The 10173-nt window shown below is 40.2% G+C and overlaps 1 protein-coding gene across 3 annotated transcripts in view; it reads right to left on the reverse strand.

The window, feature by feature from the left end:
- Sec16b (SEC16 homolog B, endoplasmic reticulum export factor) overlaps positions 1-6998 on the reverse strand; it is a 50681-nt gene extending 43683 nt beyond the window's left edge. For 2 of the 3 annotated variants that reach the window (XM_013521012.1, XM_013520997.1), the window contains exon 1: positions 6415-6998. The gene's annotated coding sequence lies outside the window, so the exon portion shown is untranslated. The remainder of the gene's footprint in view (positions 1-6414) is intronic. The other variant, XM_013521014.1, reaches the window with a different exon arrangement.
- Between the last annotated feature and the right edge of the window lie 3175 nt (positions 6999-10173).

Below are 10173 nucleotides of genomic sequence, written 5' to 3' on the forward strand. Positions count from 1 at the left end.
GAGCAAAGTACCTGCACGTAGGAAGTATTCAACAAAAAATTGTTATCAATGCTGTTGTTTAAAAGAGCATAGAAAAAGTTATTTTCTAGGTTGTCCAGGGTACATATTCTTTTTCTTTTCTTTTCTTTTCTTTCTTTTGTGACACTAATGGGGATTGAACCCAGGGCCTTCCCACTAGGCCACATTCCTAGTCCATTTCATTTTTTATTCTGAGATAGAGTCTCACTAAATTGTCCAGGTCTCAAACATTCCCTACTTCAGCCTCCTAGAGTGCAGGATATGTATTCTTATTTAACTTTTCTCCTAGCAATTCATATTGAACAGTTACCTCACCTATATTTTATTACTGACTTATAATCTAATCTGAGGTTATTGGTTTTAATATTTATTCTGCTTTCTCTCTCATCATAATAATTCACTATAATCATAGTTTTTCCCCAGAGATGCTTGGCCTTGGCTTGTTATTTTCATTACCTGCAGCAGCAGTAGAGCTTGTCCATCTTAAGAGCAATAAAAGTAAGACCAGAAAGGGTAATATATTTCACCAAACTCACACAGTGCATCAGCATTAGTCATCAAGTGGAGGAAAGTCAATCACAGGACTTTTAGTCCAAGGTTTTTGTTCAAAAAAGCATCCTGCTTACTTATAGCCGTGTAATCTATTTAACATAAAAATACAGCTATTTAAAAATAAGTTCCACGTGAATTCAAAGATTACAACCTTCAAACTTATCAGCCTATATAAATAGACTCATTCAACCTGGTGATAGATAGGTAGGTATATTTAGTTATAAAAATAAGAAGGCAAAGAGTTCTGCATTTCCTCCCCATCTCATTTTGTCAGCCAACAAAGTTTTATACCACTTCATGGTGTTCTGCTCCTCTGCCCACTGTTCTGTGTACAGAAATAGCCCGTGTGTGTGCAGCGTGAGGCATACACGTGTTTCGGTGGCGCTCACAATCCCCTGTTCTCTCCGTCTGGGATAAGTGCCTGCAGATGGAGCGGCGCTCCCCAGGAGAGCTGCTCTAATGCTGAATTTAGCACATTGGGCAATTTCCATAGGAGCCATTTAAGATGCCAGCACCAAGTTCAAACTCCAGCTTCTGAAGGACATCAGAGGGCACAGGATGATGGAGAAGTTTCTTTTTAAAGCACTCAAATCTGCAGTCACTGGAAAGGAGATTGCCAAAGTTTACCGTTTTCTGGGAGCCTCTCATAAAGGTTCTCTCATGCTGAATAATTACTTCTTGCCCTCCCTGACTTTGCCTCTGTGATGCAGTTTCTGTACAGGCCTACTGCAAATATTTCCTTTCTACTGAGGATATACTTCACATGTCCTATGACACTGACAACGCTGTGACATCATGCCCTAGTGCTGGTCCCATGTCAATCACTGAACAGAAGAGATCACTGACTGAATCCAACCGGGATATAGCCTCACCCCTTGGACAATAGAAAAGTATTTCTTTCATTCAATAAATAATATTTCAAACACATATTAATCCATTTATTCACTGCAATAAAATTATTTTTCTCCCATATAAGCAGATTCTCCATAGCTCCTATAAAGAAGATGCTAAACCCCAAACTACAGGAAAGGCACCCAAAAGGGTTTATGCTATTTAATGACCAAGAAACAGGTGGGGAAAATGAGTGTTTTAATCACTGTTTATTTATTAAGTACCGGCCATGTGCTAAGCATCATTTTAAGTGTGAAGTTTAGGCCACGCAAAATGAACAAAATGAATTTATTCCTTATCTTCTAGGAGTTTTACTGCCTAATGGAACACAGACAAGGTAACAGGTAATTCCAACAGGATGTACCCATCGAGGATGACCATAAGAAGCAGATGAAATGCATCTCGCAGATGTCAATCCTGAGCAGAGAAGGTTTCGCAGCACAAAGGATAGAGGATAGAGTCTCAAAGGATAGAGTGCACTGTTCTGGCAGAGGGGAGGGAGAGCGGAGAGAATGTGCCCTAGGACAGAATAATGGGTACAACGACAGATCAAAAGCGAGGGAAAGGGCCGGAGATTTAGCTCAGTGGTGCAGCACTTTCCTGGCAAGTGCGAGGTCCTGAGTTTAAGTCTTGGAACCAAAATAAAAAGTGAGGGAAGGCCTGCTGCATTCACAGCCTCATCCATGGATTAAAGTTCAGTGGTTTGAGCCTAGAACACAAGGAGGAGAGCTGAGAACCGAAGTTGAGGTTGAGGAGACCATCGTGGCAGCCTTGCCTGGCCCCAGAGAGAGGTGTGTACACACCAGCTCTCCCCAGTACCTGGGCTGTTTATACACACATGTGGTGAGTATCTGCAATTTCTGCCTGTCCAGTATCCAACCTCTAGCTTTGGGCAATAAATCACCCATTTTCCTTTGGTGAACTTTCCTGCCCCCTCCACATCCTGTGAGGGACCCACCTATCCCTTGCTCTAAGGATAGTGTCTTCGTTACCTTTCTCTCGTTGCTGAGATAAAATACCAGACACCCAAAATTAAGGAAGGAAAGGTTTATCTAGCTCACAGTTTGTAGAGGTTTCAGTCCACAATCAGCTGGCTCCAAAGCACATGGCCCAGGGTAACAGTTCATGGCAGCAGAAGACAGCAAAAGCAGCAAGAGCATAAGAGAGGAGCAGCAACAAACAACCTCTTTCCCTCCCTTACGCTGTATGCAAGTTACCCGCCCCAGGGCAATTGTGACACTCACAACCATAATACCAGCATTGGATCATGGATCAATCATAAACTCTAGAAGCCTGCCTCACGACTGCATGAGGCTTTGGGGAGACATCTAGACAGAAACCATAACAAATAGGTATAAAATTCAGACCTGTTTAGTAATTCTTGCATCCCCCTGACCATGGTGATTAATTCAGCAATCCAGAGACATGTCTAAGAAGCATGTGCCTGCAACTTACACTTGAATTACAGAGGGAAAAGAATGCTTCCCATGGGGATGAACGAGAAAACAGAATGTCACCCTGGAGCTGCAGGTGGCTATCTGTCCCCCATTTATTCACTCAATAAAAGTTGATTAATTAGCCATTATATGCCTGCTGTAAGCACTAAGAACACAGAAATAAAAATATCATTATATTTCATATGTTTTCACCATCAACTAAAGAGGAAAATAAAGTAAGCTAATGTCTTTAATTAAGGGTGGTGAGTGTCAGGGTGGAGGTTACATAGAATAGTATGTATGCCAGGCAGGGTAGCCAGCTTGGCTTCCTGGGGAAGAAAGCACTCCTTGAGCCCTGTTGGATAATTATAATTGAATTGGGCGATTTGGGAGGGGGGGAAGGGGAGCTCCATAAGAGGGACCTGTAAGACCCAAGTATGGAGGAGAGGGTCAGCTGGCTGGGTTCTGGTGACCCACCATGCTCAGGCAGGCTGGAGAGTAGTGCCCATTCAGGGATGTGGGAAAAGCCAGAGAGCCAAGCTGGGCCTGCAATATGGAGGCTTTGGATGCTTAAAGACCAGGAGAGATTGAAAGGAGGTAAATAACATCATCCAGTGGCATTCTAGGAAATCACCCAAGTCACAGTACAGAGAAGGCTTTAGGAGTGCCAGGGTGGAGGCAGGGTGAGCCTTAGGAGCCAGATGCCATTGTGCACCTTAAGTCAATGCAGGCCAAACTAAAGCACCGGAAGGATGAGCAGGCTGTGGGTATCTGATTCAAAAGATGGCAAAGAGACAAAATAAATAGGATGTACAGTTTATTTGGATTTACACAGTCAGGTTGGTGACTACAGAGGGTGATGGCTCTGATCAAGACTGGAATTCATTTCACCGGGAGAAGCAGATTTTATGAAGAAAGATCAGTTCATGGGGCTGTGGTGATTGAGATTCCTGCAGGACAATGTACTGCAGATGCCTGAGGCAGTGACTATGAGTGAGGATCCCCAGGATAAGTTTGAGATAACACTCATTCACAGTGGGCAGTGCTCATCTGTTTATCCACTGCTTCTTTCCCGAAGATTTGCATGTGCCTTGATTGAGCATTATCGGCATACACTTTATCATTAAAATTATGGCTATGAGTGAGATTTTCAGGGATGAGCACAGGATTCAAAACAAGAAAGCAACAGTTTAAAGCAAAAGGGGAGAAAGAGAAGTCAGTGAAGACAGAAGGCAGAGCCAGAATAGCACCAAGACCACCAGGCAGGAGGGAGTGTCAAGAAAAAGAGGCAAGGAGAGATACAATAAGAGATGAAATCTATCAGAATTGAAGTGACCACGAATTCCATAGGGTTTGAGGAAAGGTGGGGGAAAGAAGAGGACAGTGAGGTGGAATTGTGTTTATTCATTGGCTGGACTGCTGGTCGGTATAAAATGGGAAAAAAGTTGAACATATTTTTACTTAAGATGGAAAAAACAATATAAAGAAGAAGCTGAAGATTCAGGAGGAATAAGAGAACTGAGTGATGAGTGTGGTGCTCTCTGAGGTGGCTGATAGCGATGGATGATCTAAGAGACCCGAATCAGGTGGGATGGTGGCACATGCCTGTAATCCCAGCACTTCAGGAGGCTGAGGCAGAGGAATTTCCAGTTTGAACCCTGCTCAAGCCACAGAGCAACCTAGTAAGATCCTGTCTCACAATTTTACAAAAATGAAAAGGGCATGCAATGTAGCTCAGCGGAACAACCCTCAGTACCAGAAGAGAGAGAGAGGATCTGTCCCAGGTCAGGAGGAACACTTCTGCCTTTGGGAAAGAAGGAAGTAGCAAATGATATATGAATGCCCATATAGTTAATTTGGAAAGTGAGACAAGGTTGATGGGAGAAAAGTACTCATGATTATTATGTTAAATCTACTGTATCTATTTTCCCATTAAAACATGCTATGAGACACAATTTCCAAAGTCAAAAATGACTGAGTAATGGTGATGGGTCCCAGGAAGTTAAGGTGCACACACAGTCACTAAGGGTGGGTATCCTCTATTCTATTTGAAACCACAACCTGCCTTATTTTTTGATTCAGATTTCTTTTGAACTTAAGCCTGTTGGTCACCCTTATTTTAAACAACTTCATTTTCCTTAGTATCCAGTTTTTGTGTCTTTAACTTTCAAAGATCAGCAGCAGTGAAGATACCTGTTCTGACCACTAACCATTTGAAAAACAGAAGCCCAAATGTTTAAGATGCATGGATATGGAATCACTATCTTTAAGACATCTTTCTTGGAAGCAACCTTTCCTCCTAAAAAAATCATATTACAGGGGGCCCACCTAGAGGGATTTCTTCTAATTTCAGAATATCACAGTCTGATGGGTCCTCTTTGGTGACAGGTGAGACCCATTGCATAAGGAGAGAGCCCATCCCCAAAACAGATGTGAAGAAAATCCAGTGCCCATTAGGGAAGCTGTAGAGCAAGAGGAAAGCTCACATGAGGTGAGGAATCAATTACTGAAGATCTTATCCATCCCAATGTGCTCATTTTATAGCACATAAGCTGAAGCTCAGAGTGCCATATGGTTCATTGGGATCAGCGCCAGAATCCAAATCCAGGTCTCCAGTCTCTCAGCCTCGTGTTCATCCCTCCTCTCATAACATCTGTTTTTCCTGCTGTGTGGCAAACTCCACAGGGCCATCAGCATCTTCCATCTTGCTCATCTAGGTATCCCCAGCACGGAGGTGGTGATCAAAAATATCTGCTGGTCAATAATTTAACTGCACTGAGGATAGATCACTAGTGGTTACTTGTAAGGTTTCGTGCAGACCTGAACATCACAGTAGAGAATCTCAATGAAAGAAAAATCATTACCAACCCATAAACACACAGTTTATGAACTCTGAAAATACCAGGAACTCTGGACATGACTTCCCAAGTGGAAGCCTTTGGGAACAGCAGTCATAGAGCCACCTCTTGCTAAAAGGAGCTGTGCCAGGGTTTTATTTCTCATCTAGCTGGCAAAGCACCACACCCCTCGTCATCTATAGAGCTTGAGAACAGAAGTTTTCACATTGCCTCTAAGTCAGCTTTAACCAGCTTGAATCCTCCTTAAACTATTTACCAGGCTCTCTCTTCCAAACACTGTAATTGCTAAGCATCCTTTCATCTTACCATAATCAAACCTGCCTAAATTTTTGTGTCAGTAGAAATCACATGCACGTTAGCCATGCATTCCAGCACACAGGGGATAGCCCCTGCCAGGATATGCAGGCACTCTGCAGAGCTAGGATTTGAAAGCTACATTAGCCAGAGTTGAATTTAGTTTTATTTTGAACAAGACCTTGTAAGTTCTTCATTTTCCTGAAACTATGTGCTGGCTTAATGCCTTTCTCCTCTGGTTAAGACCACATGCTTCTCAAATGAATCGGCTAGAAAGGTCTCTAGTGGGAATTTATTCTCTCTTAGCATTCTTGAGTTTGGAGCTGCTTTGGATTAATTGGTTAATGGTGAAAATAAGTACTTACATCTTTTGCCCCTAAATCAGGAGTTGCTGTTGCTGCTTCTGCTACATCCCACCAAGGCAGCCTGCTGTTACTCACAGCTGGCAGACACTGTAAACTGTGATGCCACGTCAGCCACACAGAACCTGTCCGTTTCAGTAACAGTTTCCTGACGGAATGATTTAGTGTGTAGCTCCAAAGGCTGGAAACATGATCTGACTGCCATATTGAGAAGGTCTACTTAAAAGAGGACACTACTTGCAATTACAAAAAGAAGCCACACATACCCCTTTTTTAATAATTGAAAATTCCAAGGAGAACACAAATATATTATATTGACTTACTAAAAAATGATGATAGTAAATTAGTAGCTGAGAAAACAGTATCAGGATCAGAAATTAAAAACATATAACTTAGGGACTCAGCATTATGGATGTTAGTTCACTAAAAATTTTTGAGCTTAGGATGTCAAAAACTGAAAAAAGTTTTGTTCATGAATAGAGAAGTAGTTGAATATATTATGGGATATGTATGTTGTGAAACATTGGGCTAATAACAAATAATAAACTAGAGTTATATCTTGATGTAGAAAATTTTCTAGCTCATATTATTGGATAAAAAACATATTAGCCCATATGCCATAATATATGTACATAATTATATGTAAAAATTATACATAAGCATGGATGTATTTATATAGATGAAAGTAGATAAAAGATACATACCTGGCAGTTAATAATACTTTCTTTTTAAAAGAGACAGTGTTAAAGGAAGTACTGGTAAATGTAGAAGTAACTTTTTTAAAAGGCTTTTTTATTGCGTCCTATTCCTATAAAATTGTCACTTCATGAGTGGTGTGTATGCGTAAAGAGAAATATATATATAAGTACACAGAAATGTTAATTTGCTATTTTAAAATTAGAGGGATTACAGATGCCTTTTATTTTACTCTCTATACTTTTTAGTGTATTTCAATTTTTTAAAAGCAAACCTATTTACGTAATCAGAAGAAGCTATGAAGGTGTTTCTGTTGTGTAGAAACTACTGCAAGTGGTAACTTGCCTGAACTCTTACTTCTGATCCCTCTGCTGAATCTTAATTGGATATCGGGTTTTTCCTCTCAGTTCCAAACAAACTCAAGAATTCTGAAGATGTTCTTCTGCTTATCTGGAACAGACAAGCCATGCCAAAGAGAATGTAAAACACTCATCTAGCCCAGATCTCACACCGCCTGCCCCTCCTCCCTCAGGATTGTTGTCAGAGGTAGGTCACCTCTTCATGTCTTTTCATGACCTGTACTGAAGCCAGAGAGAGCACAGGCCCACACAGACATGCTGCCGACAGATAGCGCTCATGCTGCCACAGACAGTGCTGCCAGGGCTGCCTCAGAAATCATTTGGGAAAACGCTGATTGAGGAAAGGAAAAAAGGCTTTAGAGGGGCTGGGGATTTAGCTCAGCAGCAAAGCGCATGCCTAGCAAGCGCAAGGTCGTGAGTTCGGTTCCCGGTACCGGAGAAAAACCAAAAAAAAAAAAAAAAAAAAAACAAGGCTTTAGAATTGACTAGCCGATTTCTCTATTTAAACCACTGAGCCAGAAATTGGAAAATAAAACTCTTATTAACTAATGACCAAATAACCAATACATTTTATGTATTTAAAACACAGAAGTGGTCACTATGTACTTCCCAGCTACATTTTTTTAATTAAAATTAAGAGACGTATATGGATATATTTGCATACTAGCTTACCTTAATTGTATGAATAACAATATTTTAATTAGGATAAGTTAGAAAATTCATGATTTTAATCCACCATAAGGGCTATGTATCAAGTAGAGACATGTATGAATCGAAGTTATATATTGTACATGTGTATGTCTTAACTAGATAGAGGAAGCTCTGAATTTCAAACTTAAGTAGGGAAGAAGGCTGATTTCAATAAATTTTCTAAACTATAGAATTGTTCTAAAATATCTTTAAAAAGGAATGTACTTTTACTTTTAGCTAGAAATATAATCCAAAGTAGAGTCCTGAACTTCTTTATCCTGAAAGGATTTTGTCATTAGTCTATACAGTTTATTATAACAAAATAAACTAGCCTAGACTGGCAAAATAAGCCTAAACTGGCTGGCTTATAAACAACAGAAATTTATTTCTTACACTTCTAGAGACTAGGTAGTCCAACAGCATGGCACTAGCACATCTGGTGTGCTGTGAGGGCCACTTCCTTCATAGTTCATTGTGTTTTCACTGAACCCTCACATAGTAGAAGGGTCAAGACTGCTCCTTCCAGCCTCTTCTGTAAGGGCACTAATCTCATTCGTAAGGACTCCATCTTCACGACCTGATGATCTCCCAAAGGTCCCTATCTCCTAATATCATCACCCTGGGTGTTAGGATTTCAAAATATAAATTACAGGGATACAAATATCATACCATAGCATTGCTCTCTAATTCATTACATCATTTTATACAGAAATAATTGAAGAGTCAAAGAAGATAAATGATTGCCTAGGGCCACACAATAGAACTTGGGACTTCCAGATCTCAGAAATCCACAATATTTTGTTGTGAATAATAGCAGATCTTGCTGAATACAATTTACCATAATTAGGTAAGACACATATTCTAACAAATCTAAGTACTTCCTTAAATTTATGCAAAAAAAACAGTTAAATATGGCCTGCGTTAGCCATCTTGTCTTGCAATAGTTAAATACCCTTTATCTTGTTACTAACTACTCAACTAGATGAAATGAGGGATATAAATAGAAATTCATAACAACAGGATGTAAATAAATGCCAAATATACAATATCAGCAGTAAATGCTATGAAAGGTCAAGAGACAAATCCAAATTAATTTCAGAAAGTGGGATGAGAAGACAGATCAATGAATAAAGGAATAGTAGGGAATTTAAAAGCTGAGGTGCATGTTATCTGTGACTATTGTACATGTTCTTAGAACACTTCCACTATTCAGGTTATTGTAAACGATATTGGGCCTTAGTTTATGGGGAATTTGTGACCCTGATCCTACGACAACAATATAATTTCATTTCCACATATTTCCCTTAGTTAAAAAGAGACACATTGGGAAAATGTGCAACAAACATGCATCCATATATTTAAAAGCTTGTATTTTCTTTGATTCAGACATCTTGGGTAAATTGAGGAAGCTATTAGGGTGGTCTTCACATCCTAAACTCTTGCATAAAAGGAAATGCAATGACTGATAAGCTCCCCAGTGCCTATCTTTTGAGTCTCATAGGTATATCCTTTCAAGATCATCACTTAGAGGCATTATAGTGACCTCACTGAACCAAAACTCATTGTATAAGTACTGGCCATCAATGGAGTATGACGGTGGGAGAAGATGGGAGATGGGAGAAGGGGTTATTAACACTAAGAAGCTTAAGGATGCAAGAGGCCAAATAAATACATCATCCATACCAGTGGTCCTCAAACTTGGCCACATACTGGAATGAGCTGGGAGCTCTTAAAAAAAAAAAAAAAATATATATATATATATATATATATTCAGGGTCAATTGCTTGGGAACAGGGGGAGGTAGAGAGAAGAGATGCCCCCAGATAATTTTCTCTGAGATCAAACTCGAGATCAAGCATGCTAAGCTCTACCACTGAGCTATATCCCCAGCCTTAGTCCCAGAAAACTTAAAGTGCAACTAGGATTAGGCGAGAATTAGGGGAGTGGTGATGCAGAATGCCAGTGAGCAAGGAGAGCCCCAAGCTTCACTGAAAAGGAGGAATAACTGCAGGATATA

The sequence above is a fragment of the Chinchilla lanigera genome, unplaced genomic scaffold (genome assembly GCF_000276665.1).
Source record: "Chinchilla lanigera isolate Chin_1 unplaced genomic scaffold, ChiLan1.0 scaffold00005, whole genome shotgun sequence".
Classification (NCBI taxonomy): domain Eukaryota; kingdom Metazoa; phylum Chordata; class Mammalia; order Rodentia; family Chinchillidae; genus Chinchilla; species Chinchilla lanigera.